The sequence below is a fragment of the Bos grunniens genome, chromosome 18, assembly GCF_055505025.1.
Source record: "Bos grunniens cultivar Pamir isolate PY7600 chromosome 18, Bosgru_T2T1.0, whole genome shotgun sequence".
Classification (NCBI taxonomy): domain Eukaryota; kingdom Metazoa; phylum Chordata; class Mammalia; order Artiodactyla; family Bovidae; genus Bos; species Bos grunniens.
Genome location: NC_141182.1, coordinates 47,975,794 through 47,994,664, shown reverse-complemented (window position 1 = coordinate 47,994,664; position 18,871 = coordinate 47,975,794). Strand labels below are relative to the sequence as shown.

Sequence of the window (18,871 nt, the reverse complement as noted above, 5' to 3'; positions counted from 1 at the left end):
TTATTATTGTTTTTCTTCCCCTGCGGAGCCAGACACTGTTGGCTGGCTAACCCACTTACACTCTTGATTCCCCTTTTCTCTGGCTTCCTCCTCAGATGTTGAAAAGCTAAACGAAACTTCTCACCTTCCTTGGTGGCTCAGATGGTAAAGAATCTGCCTGCAATGCAGGAGACCCGAGTTCGATCCCTGGGTCAGGAAGACCCCCCCTGGAGAAGGGAATGGCTCTCCACTCCAATATTCTTGCCTGGAGAATTCCATGGACAGAAGAGCCTGGTGGGCTACAGTCCATGGGGTCACAAAGAGTTAGGCACAACTGAGTGACTAACTCTTTCATAGTCTTTCAGAACTAGGGGAGGTTATATAGCCCATTTCTGGCCAAGGATGCATAAGTGGAATCTTCTGAGGAGGGGGATTCTGGGAGTGCTGAGCCTGAGAAAAAAACAGGCTGCTGGCATTGATGCGCCCTTCTGCGTTCTGGCTGGAGCTGCAGCAACAACTTTGAAACCACGAGGGAAAAGCCAAGGGACGCAAGGAGGCTCCAGCTTAGACATTACTCAGCCTCTGAACTAACATTGGCAGCCAAGTACCTCTTGGTTTGTTGTTATGGGACAGAAAGCAACCCTCATTTATTTAAGCTGCTGTGAGCTGGGTTTTCTGCTCCTGCAGCTGAAACCATTCCAGGCTGCTGCACCCACCATGACACAAATGGCTCAGGGCACATGGCCATGGTCTGCCAGCCTCAGTTCAGGTCCCTGGCTGAGAACGCCTGATCCAGAGAAGAAAGCGTGGAAGGCCAAGACAGGGCAGCATTTACCAAACCTGAGTCTCTGTGTTCTACCCTCCCTTTTCAGCTGCATCTATTAATATGTCCCATTATACAATTACTTACTTAATAAACTTGAATATATATACATATATTTATATGTAGAATCTACATTCTTACTCAAACAGCAAAACTGGTATCTTTTGCTACAAAAGTAACTTAATGAATGAACACAATGAAAATGAACAAAAGATAGTCATCCACTGATCTCTGAAAGTTAACTGATGTACCATAATTTGGGTTCAGGTGATTGGCAAGAATTCCTCATTTTTGTCTTCTATTGGGGAAAAAAATATCAAAAGATCTGGCAAGATTTAGCACTTCCACAGGGCGGCAAATGGGCTAGAGCTAAGTAGGGGCTGCTCCTCAGAGAGGGAACACGTTTTCCTGTTTGCCACAATTCCGGAAACCCTATTCAGAAGTGAGTTAATTTGTTCAGCTCTCCTGGCTGGCAGGTGGAAGAATTAGGTCAGGGCCTCCTCAGAGAAACCTTCCTGAATCGCCTGGTCTAAAATCGCCCCCTTGGACTTCCCTGGTGATCCAGCAGCTAAGACTCCGTGCTCCCAATGCAGAGGGCACTGGTTCGATCCCTGGTTGGGGAGCTAAGATCCCACACACCACATAGTGTGGCCAAAAATAAAATAAAATCGCCCCCAGTTGCTCCCAGTGAGTCCCTTTTCCTGCTTTACTCATCCTTATAGTATTTATCCCAACGTTCACTCATTTGTCTGTTGTTTTATGCTTCAGTAGGATGTCAGTGCCTGCAGGGAAAGGATTTTGTCTGTCTTGTTCATTCCTGAATCCCCAGTACCTGGAACATAACAGTAGGCACTCAAATGCCTATTTGCTGAGGGAATGAATGGAACAAATGAAGGGACAAGAAACCCCATCTCCTGCTCTCCAGTCCCTGATGTACTGGTTACCAGGTGGGAACAATGCTGGTCCTCCTGTGGCTTGAGAGGCAATACTAGGAATTCACTCACAAACTGGAACTTTTACCATACTAAATTAAAAAAAAAAATTTTTTTTTTTGGCCATGCGGCACGGCATGTGGGATCCTTAGTTCCCCTATCAAGGACTGGACCGGAACCTGGTGCACTGGAAATGTGGAGACTTAACCACTGGACCACCAAGGAAGTCCCCCCTTTACCACGCTAGATTCAAATGAGTACCTATGAGGCCACAGGGCTTCCCTGGTGGCTCAGCTGGTAAAGAATCTGCCTGCAGTGCAGGAGACCCTGGTTCAATTCCTGGGTCAGGAAGATCCGCTACAGAGGGGATAGGCTACCCACTCCAGTATTCTTGGGCTTTCCTATGGCTCAGCTGGTAAAGAATCCGCCCGCAATGTGGGAGACTTGGGTTCGATCCCTGGGTTGGGAAGATCCCCTGGAGAAGGGAAAGGCTACCTACTCTAGTATTCTGGCCTGGAGAATTATATGGACTGTATAGTCCATGGGATCGCAAAGAGTCGGACACGACTCAGCGACTTTCACCTCACTTCATGAGGCCATACAAATATATGTTGATAACTGAAATAAATGAGGGGAAAGGGACAGGTCTTCCTTACAGAACTAATAATGAGGACAATTCATAAATGTAAAAGGAATGAAGGACATGAAAAAAAATCACCATTGGGAAATACCACAGTAATAACTTGCATGCAAGAGTCACCCTACCAGTGCCAGAATGAGTGGGTGCAAGCTTAAGGAGAAACTCATGTGGTCTCAAAGCACCTCTCCCAAGATATCTATCAATTACAAAGGGAAAAACAGTTACCGGACGGTGGAGAAACCCAGCAGACAGCAACCTGACCAAGTGATCCAGGTTAACATCACCAGTGGTAAGACACGTGGACCTGTGGGTGCCACGCGCCATGGTGAGCACCTCACCTCTGAGGTGTTCCGCCAAATAACGCATAAGCTGCAGTCATGAAGAAATATCAGAGAAAGCCAAGTTGCGACAATCTACAAAATGACAGAACTGCTCTCTCCCGAAGTGTCACAGTCGTAAAAGGCAAGGGAAGACTGAGGAACCGAGGTGGACGAGAGGAGGAGTAAGGAGGCGGGACCACTAAGCGCAGTCAGGGATCCCACACAGGATCTTGGGACGGCAAAAGGACATCAGGGAAAAAACAAGTAAAACGGGTGTGCAGCTTAGTTCATAGTTCTGGGCCAGAGTTCACTTCCTGGTTTTGATAGCTGTGCTACAGCTGTATAAGGTGGTAGCAATAGGGGATGCTGATTGAAGGGCAGATAATGTGAACTCTCTGTACTATTTTGGTAACTTTTCATAAGTCTAAAATTCCTCTAAAATAAAAAAAAAGTTAACAAAGAATTGGGCCAAGAAGCATCCCACAATGGAAATCTGGTCTCAAGAGACTGCCCCACAAACAAGCTTTCGTACCTGGGCAGATCCATAGACCAGGATGAAGGAATATGAAGACACCCAAGAAACAAACAAGGAAGAAGATACTGTCTATAATTTTTTAATTAAAAAAAAAATTGTTTTTTGGGCACAAGATCTTAGTTCCCTAACCAGGGATCAAACCAGGGCTCTTTGCAGTGCGAGCTTGAAGCCCTGACCACTGGACTGCCAGGGAATTCCCTCTATCCGCAGAGTCACTCAGTTCCCAGACTCGACTGACTGGTCCCTGCAACTCAGCCAATACCATTACTTGCATCCAGAGCCTGGATGCCAGAATCTTCTGTTCTCCCACTTGCCACACTATTGGGGTCTCTTGGTGCTTCAAGGGTCAAACAGCACCCCCTCTCCCAAGCCCCTTGTGGCATCCTGCCAACAAAGGTAGGTGTTCTCATTTAGGAATGCCCCAGTATCACCTGGGACACCCCCTACCCCGAGGCCCTCTCCTCTGGTCTAGGCCAAAGAAACCAAAGGGGGTGCTCACTAGCCAAACACCCAGAAACCTACTTCAAAACATGTTAAAAATCTTCATATTACAGGTAAGTACTTACTGTGTACACATATTTTAATTTTGTGTAGCTACTCACACATTTTTAGCCTATAGACACACGGCATATCCACACGTTGGGGGCTGGGGCCATTCTGTATCCTAACCGTGGTGGCAGGTACACAATGGCATGCATTTGCCTAAACTCAAAGAACTACACACCAAAAAGTGAATTTCACTTGATGTAAATTTTAAAAATGAAAATTAAAAAGTTGAAAAGAAGTGAGGTCTGGCTGGACACCCACCCAGCTACCGACAGTCATTACTTCGGAGGGCAGACATCAGACTGTGGGTATTGGGAGGGACAGTGAAGCAGACTTCTGTCTTTCCCCTGATACTCTTCCAAATAAAAATTTTTTAAAAATAATAAAAAGTAAAAAACAAACAAACTCAAAAACAAGCAAAGAATAATAGACTTACATGCACGAGTTGTAAAGCTTAAGCAAACCAAAGTCAAACAAACCTTAGAACTCACCCTTGGTACGTTCTGGACACTAGTGCTCCTTATGGGTCCCAGGAGAGCTGAGGTCAAAGACTGTGCATCTATGGAGAAAAAACAAAAACAAAAACACAAGGTTACGTCTTTGGCCAATATGAGCCCTCCTACCGTAGTACCCACCCGTTATTCACGAAGTCACTCCCTCAATGAGTACTGAATGCATGCAGCATGCCAGGCACCAAGGGTACGCCAGTGACCAGGACCAGGTCGCTGCCCATGGTGAACAGACACTGTAGCAGGGAAAGGAGACACTGAACAAATACAGTTTGCAGCCAGAAAGTGGCAGGTGCCTAAGACTGAGGGAGCTGCTGCTTTTCTTAAGGGGTCAGAGGAGGCCTGAGGACGAAGACCTGAACACAGGAGACCATGAGCTGTGTGAGCATCTGGGAAGAGCCTTCCAGGCACAGGGATGGCTGGTGCATGTGACCTAAGGCAGGAGTGTGTGTGCGCACGTAAGTGTGTGTGTGTGTTGGGGTTGGCGGGGGGGAGGTTGTTCAGGAGCAGCAGAAGCAGAGTGCGTGTAGGACATGAGGGCAGGGAGGTGTCAGGAGCACAGATGAAAGCCCATTATAATGACATCTCCTTCAGACAACTGTGAGCAGAGGAGTGGTGGAGAAAAAGCTCTTGTCCTGACTTGTAACTCTGTATTACTAATTTACGTTTTTGACTATTTAGTATGGTTGTGCATTTTTGACTGGATATTTCATGGATGAATGAATGTCCCTGGGTCGAGAAGCCACTGTCTGCATGGTTCGCCATTACATTTCAGTTGAGGCCAGGCACGAAGGCAGGGAGATGAGATCTAGAGGACAACCCAGAACCTTCCCAGATTCTAAATGGTGACTCTCACTCACAGGCAGAACATGCAGGCTCCGTCCAGGCAGAACCCCCGCCCAATAAGCCTAAGAAATACAAAACATTATTGCGTCCATATTACAGATGAGAGAACTGAGGCACACAGTGGGCGATGGGCCCACTAACTGAGGCTGCCCAGCCAGTCAAAAGTACACTATAGGGAGGATGAACCCAGGCAGCCTGGTCCCTCACACTTGCTCACAGCCTATTCCTGACCACCTGGCCAGGCCACGTGGTCACGGTGAGCAACGAGGAGAGGGCCAACTGCAAGCTGGCAAGGACTCTCCCCATCCTTCCCCGATGCGGCCATGTTCACATGCCACCCACACACCAAGGCTGACCTCACACGCCAGCCAGACCCTCCAGCGAGCCTCAGAGGAAGGAAACCTAGCAAGTAGCTGGCCTACTTTCCAGAGCCTGAGGATTAGGACAGTTTCAATAATCTTGCCCTTAGGGATGCTGGTGAAGCCTAAAGGAGTTCTTAGTTCTTACCCTTTCTCAGGCCAGGGACCCTTGTTAGCAGCCTGGTGAAGAAGGGTGTGGGTTCTTTCTTAGAATCACATGCTCAAGCGTACAAAATACAATACACAAGGTTACAAAGGAAATAAGTTATATTCAGAAATATCTGTAACACAAAACCTATTCTGAGATACAGTCATCTTTGTGCTTCTTTATGAATGCTTTTGACAAACCCAGACAGTGTATTAAAAGGCAGAGACATCACTTTGCCGACAAAGGTCTGTACAAAGTTATGGTTTTTCCACTGACAGCTGGACCATAAAGAAGGCTGAGCACCTAAGAATTGATGCTTTCAAGTTGTAGTGCTGGAGAAGACTCTTGAGAGTCCCTTGGACAACAAGGAGATCAAACCAGTCACTCCTAAAGGAAATCAACCCTGAATATTCATTGGAAGGACTGACGCTGAAGCTGAAGCTCCAATACTTTGGCCACCTGATGTGAAAAGCCAACTCATGGAAAAGACCCTGATGTTGGGAAAGACTGAGGGCAAGAGAAGGGGGGTGACAGAAGATGAGATGGTTGGAAGGTATCACTGACTCAGTGGACATGAGTTTGAGCAAACTCCAGGAGACAGTGAAGGACAGGGAAGCCTGGTGTGCTGCAGTCCATGGGGTTGCAAAGAGTTGGACGTGACTGAGCAAATGAACAACAGCAACAGTGAATGCTTTAAATCGCGAGATCTTAGCAGTGGGTCCAGGAACTACAGTCATTTAGGAAGAGATGAGTGTAAATGATAACTTGCAATATCCGCAACAGTAATGTGATATGGAAATACTTTGGAGTTTTCGAGTGCGACAAAGTCATGGGTGTAGCGAATACAATGTGGCTTGTGGCTTTTCTTCAGAAGGAATGGAAATTATTTCAGTTAGATGGTAGAGAAAATAAACATGTAAATCTTCCCCCAGCCAACTTCATGATCCTCTAAATTGCATCCAAGGATTCTTCAAGGATCCATGAACCCGAGACTAAGGAGCCTGTGCTAGTCCTGAGATAGGGTAAAGGTGGAGTAGGTGTTAAGGGAAGGTAACAGCGGGGGGATGTGGGGCGGATCCATATCTGTGTTAGTTTCATACGGGAAGCGGTCCTGGGCACTGAGCGGTTTTGGTCCATCCTGTACCCATTTCCCCTTTCCAGGTCAGCCCTCAGAACCTCATCTTTCTCACCCAGCCCATGGGATTCTTGTGAGGATGACCCCACCCATAGGTTGGTAGGGAAGGGAATGGTGTCATAAAAACATAGGCCTGGCCAATTAAGTCACTGCACCCTCTCTTCCAGAGCCCTAACCTCAGGGATGGCTCAAGGTGACCCTGGCACCAAAGCCAGCTGATCAGGTCCACAGATGAGTCTCAGGACGTGAGCTGGGATAACAGGAAAATCCCCAGGGCTGCTAAGCTGGTTGGATATATACCTGGAGCTGCCCCAGAGCCCATCTGACAATAAAACCAACAGAGGACTGCAGAGCCAGGAGATGGAAGGAAACGGGGTCCCAGCAACCCTGAGGTCGTTACACACAGAATGTCCCAGACTGCAAGTTCAAACATTTCCTCTCATATGTAAGCAGGCTGACCTGAATTTCTACTTGTTCACACAACCGAATGACTCTCAACTGACACAGAAGGGAAGGCGTGAGTACAGTTCTTGACAATTCCCACAGCTCACTACCAAGACACTTCAGAAAGCACAAAATAAAATTAGAAACAGCTACTATACATAGAATCATCAAATACAGAAAAACACACACTCTGTAAAAACTCAGAAATAATCTCTTGGGTGGTTGCAGTCCCTAAAGCTGGTCTATGAAATACTAATGATTTTGATTTTCAACATGCTTGGAAGGGCAGGAGGGAACCAGAAGCACCTAGAACACCTTCCTTTATCACCAGGCTTTCCATTAAAAAAATTCTTGGGATGATCAGGAAGCCCCTGCCTGTAAAATTGTAATCAGTGCCTTTTTAACTACATCGGAAATTGCTTTTCTGCCACTCATTTCCCGCCTTTCTTTCTCTAGAGTGATGCTCATGGCTCTTTAAAGACACATCAGCAGTGACGTGCAGTGGTGCCACGTCTCTCTGAGCTGGGAATCTATTTCCTGTCAAATGGAGGAAGCTGTGATGTCCATCAGTCTGGGGTCCCTGATACACAGGAGGGGCCGCAGCAGAAAGGAAGATGCCCAAGGGGTGTGGAAATGCAGCAAAGGCAGGGTTTAGCACCAGGAGTTCAGCCAGGACCCCAGACAGCCCAGAGCCCCTCTTACACCACCTGGGAAGGAAGGACCCCCACTGGAGTTGCTTAAGTAATTCCAGCACCCACCAGAGCAACAGCCCTGGCTCACCTGTCACAGAGGTTACAGTCACAGGGCTGCGCACCTTGCTTCCTAGGGTTTATACCAAGAAACAAAAGCCAGGATGAGAGAACCTGGGGGTGAGAGGGCATCCTGGCCTGCCTCCAAGTCTGATGACTCCTCCCCTCAGCCACAGCGATTGGCTCTTGGGAGAGACACGTGATCCAAGCAAGGCCAATCACAGTCGACCCCAGACATCTTGCTGGATTACTGGGAGGAAGAAATGGGTGGAAGGTAGGGGCTGTTGAGGGTTTTTCTCTGGCCCCTGGGGGAGGGGATGGTCACCAGAGAATAAAATCAAAGCCGAAAGAGGCAGAATCCAGAAGTGGAGTAGGGTGGATTCCTGACAAGAATACCTGAGTGCGGACTCAGGTCAGGCCAGCTCTGAGATTTTCAAGTCCCAAAGCCATGAATTCCCCCTTTGCAGTTTAAGCCACTTTGAGTTGGGAGGATTCACTCTATCATTTACAACAGAAATAACTGTTAGAACTGGAAGGGACCTCAGAAATCGAAACAGTGCTCCTTCGTGTTCCAATGAACATAATCCTTCCAAGGAGTTGACAAAACAAAACTATGTCATGTCTCTCTAGGAATGCCCCCTCCCTTCCTCCACCCCCCAAACTGTCTTGGGGATGCCAAAGATCTCTGAAACCTCTGTTCATAGGAACTGGGTGAAGAATTCTTCAAGCTAGTCAGATATGCCCACTTAATGGATAAGGAAACTGAGGTTCAGGATGCTGAGATGTCTTGCTTGGGACTCAGGGCCAGTTGGGGGCAGAGCCTCCTCAGAGCCCCAGGAGGTTTCACCCTGAACTCCCCTGAGTATGGTCCTTAGGGAGACAGCAGGGGCCCTCCGTACCCCCATTCCCCTACAGCAGCTCTACTTTTTTCTGTTTTTAAAAATGGGCTCTCAGGGAAATATCTGACAAAAGTTCCATTACTCCACAATCAACATCCTGAAAACCAATCTCTTATATCACATTTCATGGTGTTTACATGTTAATGATCTTGGCTTTGATCCTCACTGAAATCCTGTGAAGCCGGCTTTATAGCCATGGCTCCAGGCAAGGTGCTTCTGCAAGGCCAGCCAGCCCGGGCACTGCTCTCCTGACCCCAGAGCAGCCTATGCACCTGGGTCTTTCTGTCCCTGCACTTCTTCCCTTCAGTTTCCACCTCAACTCATATGGAAAAGGTCATCCACTCATACCTCCTCACAAAGACCAAGTAAAGAAGTCTGTGTGCACGCACGTGCTCAGTCATGTCCAACTCTTTGCAACTCCATGGACTGTACCCCACCAGGCTCCTCTGTCCATGGAATTTCCCAGACAAGAATACTGGAGAAGGTTGCCACTTCCTACTCCAGGGGATCCTCCTGGCCCAGGGATCGAACCCGCATCTCCTGCACTGGCAGGTCAATTCTTTACCACTAGTGCCACCTGGGTAAAGGGGTGGCTAATCTGATGGGTGAGAGCCTGCAACTGATGCTGGCACCCATTTTCCCAGTGGGCAGGATCAGCAGCCCCAAAGGCTGGGACCAGGCCCTACCAGCTCCTGTCTCTCCCTGTGCCCAGAGATGGCAGCTTTCTGTCTTTTACTGAACAAGACACACATCCTGGCCAATGTTCATCCAACCTCTAGGCAGCCCCCTGACCAGGTGGTCATTGCGGCGGACAGGTCTGTAAGTGGCTGGCCTACGCATTTCAATTCGAGGTGAAGGAGAACCAGGCCCAGGAGGGGCCTTCTGCTACAAGCTGTGTTCTCCTTTTTAGACTTTACCAGAGCTTCACACCGGGGGCATGAGGGACCTACTCATCTACTAATAAAGTGGTCCAATCACCCTTCATTTAGAGAAGATTCCCATTATACCCATCCCCACCCTGTCCCTGAAACAGCAATTTCAGAAAATCTCCATTCACTGAACTGCCTCTACCCACCTGCCAACAAAGAAAGGCTGCTCTGGGAAGAAAAGACTTTGCCGTGGGAAAATCCAGGCCCTTAACTGCTATCTTGTATGACAGCCACTGGGATCCTCTTGTAATTAATCATGTTTTCTCTTATGACCTATATTCTATTAATAACACACACTAACGATTCACCACTGGTTCTTTCACTGATTCAGTCCACAATCATGACCAAGGCTGGAACCCTCACTACGAGGATCTTACAGCTTCATCTTCTGTCCTCTCCTCAGCCTCCACCCCTCCCCAACCCTGTCCCAGAGAAGCATCTTGGTTTTGGGCTCTGAGCATGGAACTGAGGTCTTCACTGTGCCAGGGGTGGGGTGGGGTGGGGGGAACCGTCTCATGGTTGTCCTGCCTCCAGCCTAGCCCAAGTAACTTCTGGTTGAGTGGCACATGACATACCTCTACAGAAAAACTGCTCAGGTAAAGCGTCCATGAGTGACCATCTTACACACAGCAGATTGACTAAGAAGTCAGAGTCTGACACCATCAAATGTACTGAAGTTATGGAATTAGGGGAAGTCTCTGCAGGTGGGAGCGTATGTTGCAACAGTCATCTTCAGAGAACAGTCTGGCCATTTCTTGTAAAGAGAAAGAGACACTGACTGGGGTCTGAGATTCCCTGCCAAGTCCCCAGACCCACGAGACCTTGTGAATTCTCATTCTGGCTTGAAGGGTAAGGGTTTAATTTTTGTTACATGCCAGAACTGTTTTCAAGTCAACTATCAACATTTAACCTTCATAACAAGCCTGTGAAGGTGGGTCTACCAGCATCCCCGTTTTTAACAGCTCAGGAAACTGATGCACAGAGGGGTAGCCTGCCCAAGGTCACACAGCCAGGGAGGTGGTGCAGCAGGGCAGAATTTGAACCCAGTGGGTCTTGTGCCAGAACCACCAACCATGCCACTTCCCAAACATAGAGTTAACAGAAAAGGCTCAGGCCTGAACCCAATCTCATTCCACATTCAGACATCATTTTCAGATGGATCCAAGACCTAAATGCAAAAGGAAATTACAAGTGAGTCTAGAAGATAAAGCAGAATCATATCTCCACACTGGGGTAAGTGAACTTTCTCAGTCAGGGCATCTGGGAAGGTGTTTGCTCTCCTCATGAAAAGAATGAGGCTCACCCACATGACCCTCTGCCCCTTCACCAGTCTGCCTTTGTGATACTTGGATTTGAGAGGCTCCCTCTTGTCTCCAGAACACTACTCTGCCAGAAGGAAAGGACTGAACTCTCAGGGTGCCCCAGCCCCGTGGGGAGGGTGGGGGCAGCAGCCATCTTGCGGCCACTGTGGGGCACAGCACTGGCATTCGCTCTGCCAAGTTACTGAGTCACATCCTCTCCCTGTAGGTGTTATAAGACACGAACCACCTCCAGTGTGTTGAAGTGACGATGCCACCTGTGTTGTCTGATACTTGCAGCCCAACGCACTCCCGACTGAAACACCTGCTCCGTCACAGTGCACCATCACACCACTAACCAGAGTTTGTAAAGAGCCACTAACAGGAGACTGAAACTGTCTCAAAAAGTCCCAATTCAGAGGTGAACTCTGAGAATCAGAGATTTCCATCAAGCATGGCTGATCATTACTGTTGTTCAGTCGCTCAGTCGTGTCCAACTCTGTGACCCCATGGACTGCAACATGCCAGGCTTCCCTGTCCTTCACTACCTCCCAGATCACAGGCATCCAGAAAGATGACCTGGTGCCTGAAGTAATTCTCAAAGGATCTGAACTGGAGAGGGCCTTCCTTCTCCCCATGGACCCTAAGAGCTGCTGCAGAGGCCATGGTTTCAAAGGCCATGCCCCGCCCACTGGCAGAGATGCTCTGAGGTCTACTGGCTGCAGGCTCATGGGCTGGGGAAATCCTGCAGAGCTTGTGGATCCTTTTTCCTCCTGTCAGTAGGCATTTGCTGGATGTGCCAAGAGTTAAGCCCCTTCCTGCACTCCTATGAAAACAGCCTGTCAATGTGGTTTCGACTGCCGAGTGCTTTTCCACAAAGCACTCTCTGGAATTCAGCTCATCAGATGGGAGACCGAACACTGGTCAATCTACCAAAATAGGTCAGGCTTTATTTTTTAATCCTCTTGTTCATTGTATACACTGAAAGGGAAGAATGAAAAAGAAATATTAACAGCGAGAAGGTCTAGGATTATTTAACCTCTCCGTGTCTCAGTCTCCCCATCTGTAAGGTGGAGATGAGGATAAAGTAAATTGTTGTTGTTTTTCAGTCGCTCAGTTGTGTCTGACTCTTTGAGACCTCATGGACTGTAGCTCACCAGGCTCCTCTGTCCATAGGATTCTCCAGGCAAGAATACTGGAGTGGATTGCCATTTCCTTCTCTAAGGCATCTTCCTGGACCAGGGATCGAATCTGTGTCTCCTGCACTGGAAGGTGGATTCTTTATCAATGAGCCACCTGGGAAGCCCCATGAAGTAAATTACTTCATGAAAAATGTTTAGAGCAGAACTGATCATGTACTAAATGTTCAAAAAGGTGTGATACCATAATTTTTAATGCTGGTGACATGGTCAGTTTTTCGGACTAAAGGCCCTTGAGAGGCTTCAAAATCTCCCCCTCTGGTCAATCAGAAAGAAAAGCACTCCTTTGATTCTGGCCATTTAGGGAAGGAGAAGGCTTGAAGGCTCAGGCCAATGGGCAGAAGTTGGCTGCCAGGACCCAGGGTCAGGAAATGGACCTTCTGGTGCTAGCTATCCAGCTAGTAGCCATTCTTCCCTTTCTTCTCGGGATGCTCAGCAAAGACTACATCTCCCAAGCTCCCCCAAAGCTCAGTTCAGTTTGGTCACTCAGTCGTGTCCAACTCTTTACAACCCCATGGACTGCAGCATGCCAGGTTTCCCTGTCATTCACCAACTCCCAAAGCTTGCTCAAACTCATGTCCACCAAGTCAGTGATGCCATCCAACCATCCCATCCTCTGTCATCCCCTTCTCCTCCTGCCTTCAATCTTTCCCAGCATCAGGGTCTTTTCCAATGAGTCAGCTCTTCGCATCAGGTGGCCAAAGTATTGGAGTTTCAGCTTCAGCATCCGTCCTTCCAATCAATATTCAGGACTGATGTCCTTTAGGATGGACTGATTGTATCTCCTTGCAGTCCAAGGGACTCTCAAGCATCTCTGCCAACACTACAGTTCAAAAGCATCAATTCTTCAGCACTCAGCTTTCTTTAAGGTCCAAATCTCACATCCATACAAGACTACTGGAAAAACCATAGCTTTAATTAGATGGACCTTTGTTGGCAAAGTAAGGTCTCTGCTTTTTAATATGCTATCTAGGTTTGTCATAGCTTTCCTTCCAAGGAGCAAGTATCTTTTAATTTCATGGCTGCAGTCACCTTCTGCAGTAGTTTTAGAGTGCAAGAAAATAAAGTCTCTCACTGTTTCCATTGTTTCCCCATCTATTTGCCTTGAAATGATAGGACTGGATTCCATAATCTTCGTTTTTTGAATGTTGAGTTTTAAGCCAGCTTTTTCACTCTCCTCTGTCACTTTTATCAAGAGGCTCTTTAACTCCTCTTTGCTTCCTGCCATAAGGGTGGTGTCATCTGTGTATCTGAGGTTACTGATATTTTTCCTGGCAATCTTGATTCCAGCTTGTGCTTCATCCAGTCTGGAATTCTGCATGATGTACTCTGCATATAAATTAAATAAGCAGGGTGACAATATACAGCCTTGATGTACTCTTTTCCCAACTTGAAACAAGTCCGTTGTTCCATATCCAGTTCTAACTGTTGCCTCTTGACCTGCATAGAGATTTCTCAGGAGGCAGGTAAGGTGGTTTGGTATTCCCATCTCTTCAAGAATTTTCCACAGTTTGTTGTGATCCACACAGTCAAAGGCTTTAGCATAGTCAATGAAGCAAAAGTAGATGTTTTTCTGGAAGTCTCTTGCTTTTTCTATGATCCAGTGGATGTTGGAAATTTTATCTCCTCTGCCTTTTCTAAATCCAGCTTGAACTTCTGGAAGTTCTTGATTCATGTACTGTTGAAGCCTAGCTTGGAAAATTTTGAGCAATACTTTACTAGTGTGTAAGATGACCTGCAGCTAGGGGTGGTCAGCAAAAGGTAGGGAGATGTTGTTACGGGACTTCAAGGAAAATTCCTCACCAGGAACAAAGAGCTGGACTATACTCTTGTGGACTTCTTTGTAGCTCAAACGGTAGAGAATCTACCTGAGATGCAGGAGACTAGGGTTCAATCCCTGGGTTGGGAAGTTCTTCTGGAGAAGGGCATGGCAATCCACTCCAGTGTTCTTGCCTGAAGAACTCCATGGACAGAGAAGCCTGGTGGGCTACAGTCTGTGGGGTTGCAAAGAGTTGGACATGACGGAGCAACTAACACACACACACTTGTGCCCCGTGCCCTGCCCCGATTCCCACCCGGATTACAGACTCACTGGCTTGACTCCAGCAGTCACAGTGGACCATGAAGCCACTTTAAGGATGAAAGTTTTGTGCCAGGGATGGTTAAGCAAAAGGATAGAAGTATCTTGATTTACCCAAGGACTATGGAGCTGCCAGCCCAGCTCCAGATTGCAGATCTCAGGACATTTTACTCACAAGAGAAACCACCTGCCATTGAGTTTACAATGTTACTAAATTGTAGCTGTTACTTCTCATCTCTGCTACTGGCAGCCACATGCAGTTTCCAATGACACTGTGGCCTTACACAGCAGATGGGACAGTGTTCTACACCAGAGGAATCCTTCCAGCAACCCGCCACTATTTAGAGTAGAGAGCTAGGTACAGTAAGTAGAATGCTACATATAGGATTTCCCACAGAAAGGAATTACAATCATTTTGCCCTAAGAGGATGTAAAGTGAGACCTGGATGAGAGATACTGAGTCATTCATCCAGCAACTACTACGCACTACCCTATTCTGGGCACTGAGTGAGGCAGGGTGAACAAAAGCAGATAAGAGTCGGGACTTCCCTGTTGCTCCAGGGGTTAAGAATCCACCTGCCAATGCTGGGGAAACGGGTTCAATCCCTGGTCTGGGAAGATTCCACATGCCACAGGGCAACTAAGCCCATGAGCCACAACCACTGAGCCTGTCCCCTGCAACAAGAGAAGCCATCACTATGAGAAGCCTGTGCATTGCAACCAGAGAGTAGCCCCCACTCGCTGCAACAAGAGAAAGCCTGCCTGAGCAGCAGTGAAGACCCTGCAGCCAAAAAAAAAGCAGACAGGGTCCCCACCCTTACAGAACTCACAGTCCGGAACAGAGGACAGAAGATAAACAAACAGGGGAACAAATATATATACAAGTGCAAACCGTAAGAAGTACGATGCAGGAAACCTGAGTGAGTTTCAGCACGAAACTGAAGAGAAAGGAGAAGGAAGCCATGTGAAGAATGGGAGTAAGAATATCCCAGAACACCCATCAAATGAGGACTGGATAAATAACACATGATACATCCATACAGTGGAATATTACTCAGTTGTAAAGAGACTATAGGACTGATTCGTGTATATAACATAGATGAACACTGAAAACATGATGCTAAGTGAAAGAGGCTAATCACAAAAGACCACCTCATATCAGGAGATTCCATTTATATGAAATGCCCAGAATAGGACAATCCAGAGACAGAAAGTAGATCAGTGGTTGCCAGGGGCTGGGAGGTGGGGGACACGGAAGGGGAGTAACTGCTAATGGGTACAGGGTGTTTCCTGTGCGGATGAAAACATCCTGGAATTAGACACTGGTGATGGTCGCACAATCCTGTGAACACACTAAAAAACACTGAACCACGCTTGTGAACCACGCTTTAAAAGGGTGAACTTTATGGTATGTGAAAGAAGAAAAGTCAGTCATGTCTGACTCTTTGCGACCCTATCGACTACACAGTCCATGGAATTCTCCAGGCCAGAATACTGGAGTGGATAGCCTTTCCCTTCTCCAGGGGATCTTCCCAACCCAGGGACTGAACCCAAGTCTCCCACATTGCAGGTGGATTCTTTACCAGCTGAGCCACAAGGGAAGCCCAAGAATACTGGAGAGGGTAGCCTATCCCTTCTCCAGGGAATGTTCTGGACCCAGGAATCAAACCAGGGTCTCCTGCATTGCAGGCGGATTCTTTACCAACTGAGCTATCAGGGAAGCCTGGTATGTGAATTATATCTCAATTAAAAGACACTCAAAGGGCTACTCAGATTGAATTACCAGTTTGGTAATAAAGTCTCTAATGAAAGCTAAAAAAAAAAAAAAGAAAGAAAAAGAATATTCCAGGAGATGGAGGAATTTGTTGAAGACACTCAGAGGAGGCCCTCTTGCCCAGATCACTGTGGTGAGGGAGGGAGGGGGTGCTGGGAGATGAGGCAGAAGCTCGAGGGCTGTGTGAGCCCCAGCCAGCCATATGCTCTTTATTCTAAGTCTAACCAGGAGGAGGAGGATGGTGTGCTCTGGCTGACATTTGAAAGACCCCTCTGGTTTTTGCATAGAGACTGCCAGGGTTAAAGAGAAGCAGGGAGAAGGGTAAAGTGGCCGCTGTCACGCCCAAGGACGGATGTTGGTGGCTGGGAGCAGGGCGAGGGCGGCGGGATGGAAGAGAAGGTTGGTGATGATCTGTTTCAGGTCACGGACAGAGAAGTCCTGATGAGGGCCTGGCCGTGAAGGGGGTGGTGGGGTGAGGCGGAAAAGGAAGATTCGAGAGTGATCTTTACACGGTCTCATGAGTTTTTCCAAAGTGGTTTTCTGCCAGATTCCAATTGTGCACAGCACAAGAAGAGCAGATCAGCAAATGCCTGTTAAATGAATTCAATAAATGAACAGTCGCTGCCTGATTTTTTGTAGGGCATATTTTTGTATTTTCAATAACGATATGAATTCTCTCTCTCCATATGTATATGTGTGTACGATCAAATATATATTCTCTCAGTCTCTCTCTCCATATAATATCCTTACCTGTACCAGCTTCTCTGCCATCCACTGGTGGACAGTGGTCCACAAGATACCATCAACTACCCAAATCAGAAACCTGAGAATACTCTTTATAGTATGATATATATCATACTACACTACATTATAGTGTGTGTATATATATTATATAGTATATATACTATATATATATAATATAATATATATACACACATACACATATACCCACTCTACCCACCTGAGTAAGATAAAGACAGAGTCAGCAACAATCGGGTCCTTCCTTCTCTGAGGGGGTGAACAGATCAGCCAGTGAGCAGTGAGCCCTCACTTCTGATGAACGACCAGTAGGAGATGAAACAGAGGAAGAGATGCTGATCCAGCAACAGGAAGCATTCTCTTTCTTTTTGGTGGTGATGGAAGCGTAAGGAACACAGTCAAGAGCAGGGAGAAAGCACTGTAGATAAAAAGTGGTCTGCTGAGCGAGGAGGCTTCAATTGAGAACAGCCACTGCAAGTGAGGGCTTCCCTGGTAGCTCAGTGGTAAAGAATCCACCTGCCAATGCAGGAGACCTGGGTTCAATCTGTGGCTCGGGAAGATTCCCTGGAGAAGGAAATGGCAACCCACTCCAGGACTCTTGCCTGGGAAATCCCATGAACAGAGGAGCCTGGCGGGCTACAGTCCCTAGGGTCAAAAAGAATTGGACTTGGCTTAGCAACGGAACAACAATTGCCCAGGGAAGCCTAGCAGGAGATGAGCTGTGACTCACTGGGGTTATGAGCCCCCAACCCGCTGACAGCCACATGCACCCTGAGGGGACACCAGAATCCTGGAGGAATGGATCTTCGTTCTGGGTCGAGGAGCAGGAAAGGGGGAGGGAAGCAGAGCCTCAAAGAGAACAACTCCAGGGCCAGCACGATCAAAGACCACAGCACAAACAGAGCCCCCGGGGTGGCAAGACACAACGTCCCTTGGGGACGTGTCCTCCCCATGGCTTCCTTCCAGGTCCACTCTCCCCAGCAACAGGGCTGGTCTGCTTTGAGCGAGGGGTGTGTGAGCAGCATCCCACCATGTGGCTCTGTGGCACGGTGGGCTGGGGGTGGATGTGAGGTAACTTGTTGCCTGTGCCGCCTGCCCTGGGCAGCTTCACCTGGATCACAGCCCGGGACCTGAGACCTTGACTTCAGTGTTTCTCTGACTCTTCCTGGTTATTCTCCTAAGGGGCAGACTTGGTGGCGCTGCACGCTTCACACAGTTGACCAAACTCTGCTTATTTCATCCTACTAAGTGCCTGGGAAGTAGGTCAAATAGCCTGTCATTGTCGTTTAGAAGTGACTTCTTACCACATGCCACAGGAGCCCCTCCTATGCTGACAGAGATCCAGGGGCGCCTTTCCCAGCACCAAATCCATGGGCTCTCCTCATGTGGGTTCGATACCCTCCCCAGGGGGCCTCTAGGGTTGTCCAACGAGTGGAGTTTGTTTTGACCACAACGGAGGACACTGCAAAGTCTCCCGAAGACAGAGCGCTGGGCCGTATGACGTGGCAGAGCATGAGTGCGATAGCCGCCACTCAAACACAACACACAGGGCCTTCCCCGGCGGTCCGGGGGCCAAGACTCTGCACCCAGTGCAGGGGGCCTGGGTCCGATCTCTGGTCAGGGAACTAGGTCCCACATGCCACAGCTAAAGATCCCACGTGCCACAACTAAGACCCGGTGCAGGCAAATTAACAAATGTTTTGTTTTGTTTTTAAATACCATACACAACATACGGATTTTTCTCACTGTATTTTAAATAAGCAGAATCATATCATATCTAATTCTCGAAATCTTGCTTTCCCTTAACTGCATCAAAGAATTGCCTCTGAGTCAACTAGGAGAGCTCTGACCCACTCTTCTTAGCAGCTAATATTCCGCAGTGTGGAGGTGCCATATTTTACTCAATTATTCCCTGAAAAATGGGCATTCATTTTTCTTCTGGGGTTTTGCTTTGTTTTTCATTTTGCC

At 47.8% G+C, this 18,871-nt stretch overlaps 1 protein-coding gene across 5 annotated transcripts in view; it reads right to left on the bottom strand.

Annotated features, from left to right (window-relative positions):
* SIPA1L3 (signal induced proliferation associated 1 like 3) overlaps positions 1–18,871 on the bottom strand; it is a 253,345-nt gene that overhangs the window by 145,463 nt on the left and 89,011 nt on the right. For all 5 annotated transcript variants that reach the window (XM_086352265.1, XM_086352268.1, XM_086352269.1 and 2 more), the window contains one exon: positions 4,267–4,334. The gene's annotated coding sequence lies outside the window, so the exon portion shown is untranslated. The remainder of the gene's footprint in view (positions 1–4,266; positions 4,335–18,871) is intronic.